The sequence below is a fragment of the Mizuhopecten yessoensis genome, unplaced genomic scaffold, assembly GCF_002113885.1.
Source record: "Mizuhopecten yessoensis strain PY_sf001 unplaced genomic scaffold, ASM211388v2 scaffold3207, whole genome shotgun sequence".
NCBI classification, from domain to species: domain Eukaryota; kingdom Metazoa; phylum Mollusca; class Bivalvia; order Pectinida; family Pectinidae; genus Mizuhopecten; species Mizuhopecten yessoensis.
Window position 1 is genome coordinate 47655 of NW_018404929.1, and position 5577 is coordinate 53231.

At 39.5% G+C, this 5577-nt stretch overlaps 1 protein-coding gene across 4 annotated transcripts in view; it reads right to left on the reverse strand.

Annotated features, from left to right (window-relative positions):
* LOC110447086 (RB1-inducible coiled-coil protein 1-like) overlaps positions 1–5577 on the reverse strand; it is a 29788-nt gene that overhangs the window by 18501 nt on the left and 5710 nt on the right. For 3 of the 4 annotated variants that reach the window (XR_002462555.1, XM_021492534.1, XM_021492532.1), the window contains exon 1: positions 2418–2858. The exons of the other annotated variant lie outside the window; for it this stretch is intronic. The gene's annotated coding sequence lies outside the window, so the exon portion shown is untranslated. Of the gene's footprint in view, positions 1–2417; positions 2859–5577 lie in introns of those variants that run through there. 4 annotated transcript variants of the gene reach the window in all.

Below are 5577 nucleotides of genomic sequence, written 5' to 3' on the forward strand. Positions count from 1 at the left end.
GTACCCAAATACAACTACAATAAAGTGGAACAGCCCTACTGAAGTGGTACCCCAATACAACTACAATAAAGTGGAACAGCCCTGCTGAAGTGGTACCCAAATACAACTACAATAAAGTGATACAGCCCTACTGAAGTGGTCCCAAATACAACTACAATAAAGTGGAACAGCCCTACTGAAGTGGTACCCCAATACAACTAAAATAAAGTGGTACAGCCCTACTGAAGTGGTACCCAAATACAACTACAATAAAGTGGAACAGACCAGCTGAAGTGGTACCCAAATACAACTACAATAAAGTGGTACAGCCCTACTGAAGTGGTCCCAAATACAACTACAATAAAGTGGAACAGCCCTATTGAAGTGGTACCGAAGTGGTACCCAAATACAGCTACAATAACGTGGTACAACCCTACTGAAGTGGTATCCCAATACAACTACAATAAAGTGATACAGCCCGACTGAAGTCGTACCCTAATACAACTACAATAAAGTGATACAGCCCGACTGAAGTCGTACCCTAATACAACTACAATAAAGTGGTCCAGCCCTACTGAAATGGTAACCAAATACAACTGCAATCAACTGGAACAGACCTGCTGAAGTGGTACCCAAATACAACTGCAATAAAGTGGAACAGCCCTATTGAAGTGGTACCCAAATACAACTGCAATCAACTGGAACAGACCTGCTGAAGTGGTACCCAAATACAAATACAATAAAGAGGAACAGCCCTGCTGAAGTGGTACCCAAATACAGCTACAATAAAGTGGTACAGCCCTGCTGAAGTAGTACCCCAATACAACTACAATAAAGTGGTACATCCCTACTGAAGTGCTACCCAAATACAACTACAATAAAGTGATACAGCCCTACTGAAGTCGTACCCTAATACAACTACAATAAAGTGGTACAGCCTTACTGAAGTGGTACCCAAATACAACTACCATAAAGTTATACAGCGCTACAGAAGTCGTACCCCAATACAACTACAATAAAGTGATACAGCCCTACTGAAGTGGTACCCAAATACAGCTACAATAAAGTGGTACAGCCCTTCTGAAGTGGTACCCAAATACAGCTACAATAAAGTGGTACAGCCCTACTGAAGAGGTACCCAAATACAACTACAATAAAGTGGAACAGCCCTCCTGAAGTGGTACCCAAATACAACTACAATAAAGTGGAACAGCCCTCCTGAAGTGGTACCCAAGTACAACTACAATAAAGTGGAACAGCCCTACTGAAGTGGTACCCCATTACAACTACAATAAAGTGGTACAGCCCTACTGAAGTGGTATCCAAATACAACTACAATAAAGTGGAACAGCCCTCCTGAAGTGGTACCCCAATACAACTATAATAAAGTGGTACAGCCGTACTGAAGTCGTACCCAAGTACAACTACAATAAAGTGGAACAGCCCTACTGAAGTGGTACCCCAACACAACTACAATAAAGAGGTACAGCCTTCCTGAAGTGGCACTTCAGTACAACTACAATAAAGTGGTACAGCCCTACTGACCCCATTACAGCTATATTTAAATGGTACCCCAGTAACAGCTATACTGAAATGGTACCCCAGTTACAGCTATACTGAAATGGTACCCAAGTTACAGCTATACTGAAATGGTACCCCAGTTACCGCTATACTGAAATGGTACCCCAATACAGCTATACTGAAATGGTACCCCAATACAGCTATACTGAAATGGCACCCCAATTACAGCTATACTGAAATGGTACCCCAGTTACAGCTATACTGATATGGTACCCCAGTTACAGCTATACTGAAATAGTACCTCAGTTACAGCTATACTGAAATGGTACCTCAGTTACAGCTATACTGAAATAATACCTCAGTAACAGCTATACTGAAATGGTACCTCAGTTACTGCTATACTGAAGTGGTACCTCAGTTACAGCTATACTGAAATGGTACCCCAGTTACAGCTATACTGAAGTGGTACCCCAGTTACAGCTATACTGAAACGGTACCCCAATACAGCTATACTCAAGTGGTACCCCAGTTACAGCTTCCACAATACAGCTACANGGGGTGGGGGGGGGGGGGGGGGGGGGGGTGTCAAGGGAGACCCATCCCTTTATTTCCCCCTTAAAGAAATTAAGTGTCGCATGACCTAGGTATAACTATGAACTTTAGATAATAATTCATTTCGTAACATTCAGGTGGGTCGGAAAAGATATTGACGTGTTATAATGCCAGTTAACTATACCTGTATTAATTGAAACATCAGCCTTAATGCTTCACTATTGACAAAAGTATCGTCTCTATACGACATTGTAATAACTAATATATCCATATCAACTATCGGATGTTTAATTGAGGTCTTTTAGTGTCACTTTTCAAGAGGTTGATATTTTGGACGACTATTTCGGGGGCTTGTAGAACCTTACCTTAGCATCTTTTGAAAAAGGTTACCAGTGTCCAATACATCTATCTTAATCCACTGTTACTACTTTATATAAAGTTCACAGTAATGTCCACAGTACACAGTATCTAATGATGACGATGGCCACAGTACATAGTATCTAATCATGACGATGGTCACGGTACATAGCATCTTATGATGACGATGTTCAAGTATCCAGAAAGGTGTATGCGTGTTTCCGATGACAATAAATCCCGTATTGCAGAAACGGAGCGATGATTTTTCACATGTTCACACAGTCATGAACAGCTCCATCTAACACATCATACGCCGGTTAACCGGCCGTTACTCCAGGAGTTCCTCACGTCTCGGGGAGGTTCGGAGTGAGTAGCTCCCGGCCCGGTAATGGCAGAGAAAAACTCGGACCACTTGAGGTATACTGTGTACGAGCTTTAGTGTGTATTGGGTGTTGGCAGAGATTACGGAAAAAGAACGGTATGTAAGGACCGTCAATTGTGTGATCAGGCGATCAAACGTGTATAGATTTAGAATATAGAGCACCACTTCTTCACCGGGTAAACTTACTTATACAGATATAGAATTTGGAGCGCCACATTTTAAATACACCCTATTAAAGTATTCAGAATAAAGAGGAGCGTTGCTATCTGTCATTTGTCAGCACATTAACCCTGTCCCTCCGTGCTGGACTGAACGAGAGAGCATCAGGATTGATTGATAAGTATACACTAGTATCGACCAGTAGATATTGTTAACTTTTAACAGTGACAAATACTCTTTATCTTCCCTGATCCCCAAAAGTCACTACAGTGACACAATGACAACTATCAATGTATATATTGAACACCACTTACTGTCTGTACAGTACTACATTGAAAACCATTTACTGCCTGTGCAGTACTACATTGAAAACCATTTACTGTCTATACAGCAATTCATTTAACACCATTTACTGACTTAACAGTAATACATTGAACACCATTTACTGTCTATACAGTACTACATTGAACACCACTTACTGTCTGTACAGTACTACATTGAAAACCATTTACTGCCTGTGCAGTACTACATTGAAAACCATTTACTGTCTATACAGCAATTCATTTAACACCATTTACTGACTTAACAGTAATACATTGAACACCATTTACTGTCTATACAGTACTACATTGAACACCACTTACTGTCTATACAGTGCTACATTGAACACTACGTACTGTCTATACAGTACTACATTGAACACCACTTACTGTCTATACAGTGCTACATTGAACACCACGTACTGTCTATACAGTACTACATTGAACACCACTTACTGTCTGTACAGTACTACATTGAAAACCATTTACTGTCTATACAGTTATACATTTAACACCATTTACTGTCTATACAGTACTACATTGAACACCACTTACTGTCTATACAGTACTACATTGAACACCATTTACTGTCTATACAGTACTACATTGAACACCACTTACTGTCTATACAGTGCTACATTGAACACCACGTACTGTCTATACAGTACTACATTGAACACCACTTACTGTGTGTACAGTACTACAGTGAACACCACTTACTGTCTATAAAGTTATACATTGAACAACAATTACTGTCTGTACGGTAATACATTGAACACCATTTACTGTCTATACAGTACTACATTGAACACCATTTACTGTCTATACAGTTATACATTGAACAACAATTACTGTCTATACAGTAATACATTGAACACCACTCACTGTCTGTACAGTACTACATTGAACACCACTTACTGTGTGTACAGTGATACATGAAATACCATTTACCGTCTGTACAGTTATACAGAGAACACCGCTTACTGTTTGTACGGTAATACATTGAACACCACGTACTGTCTATACAGTACTACATTTAACACCACTTACTGTCTATACAGTAATACATTGAAAACCACTTACTGTCTGTACAGTACTACATTGAACACCACTTACTGTGTGTACAGTGATACATGAAATACCATTTACCGTCTGTACAGTTATACAGAGAACACCGCTTACTGTTTGTACGGTAATACATTGAACACCACGTACTGTCTATACAGTACTACATTTAACACCACTTACTGTCTATACAGTAATACATTGAAAACCACTTACTGTCTGTACAGTACTACATTGAACACCACTTACTGTGTGTACAGTGATACATGAAATACCATTTACCGTCTGTACAGTTATACAGAGAACACCGCTTACTGTTTGTACGGTAATACATTGAACACCACGTACTGTCTATACAGTACTACATTTAACACCACTTACTGTCTATACAGTAATACATTGAAAACCACTTACTGTCTGTACAGTACTACATTGAACACCACTTACTGTGTGTACAGTGATACATGAAATACCATTTACCGTCTGTACAGTTATACAGAGAACACCGCTTACTGTTTGTACGGTAATACATTGAACACCACGTACTGTCTATACAGTACTACATTTAACACCACTTACTGTCTATACAGTTATACATTGAACACCACTCACTGTCTGTACAGTACTACATTGAACACCACTTACGGTGTGTACAGTGATACATGGAACACCCTCTACCGTCTGTACAGTTATAAAGAGAACACCACTTACTGTTTGTACGGTAATACATTGAACACCACGTAATGTCTATACAGGAATACATTGAACACCACTTGCTGTCTATACAGAAATACATTGAACACCACTTACTGAGTATACAGTACTACATTGAACACCATTTACTGTCTATACAGCAATACATTGAACACCACTCACTGTGTATACAGTACTACATTGAACACCACTTACTGTCTATACAGCAATACATTGAACGCCACTTACTGCCTATACAGCAGTACATTGAACACCATATACTGTCTATACAGCAATACATGGAACACCACTTACTGTGTATACAGTACTACATTGAACACCACTTACTGCCTATACAGTGATACATTGAACACCGCTTACTGTGTATACAGTACTACATTGAACACCACTTACTGTGTGTACAGTGATACATGGAACACCACTTACTGTCTATACAGTACTACATTTAACACCACTTACTGTGTATACAGTACTACATTGAACACCACTTACTGTGTATACAGTACTACATTGAACACCACTTACTGT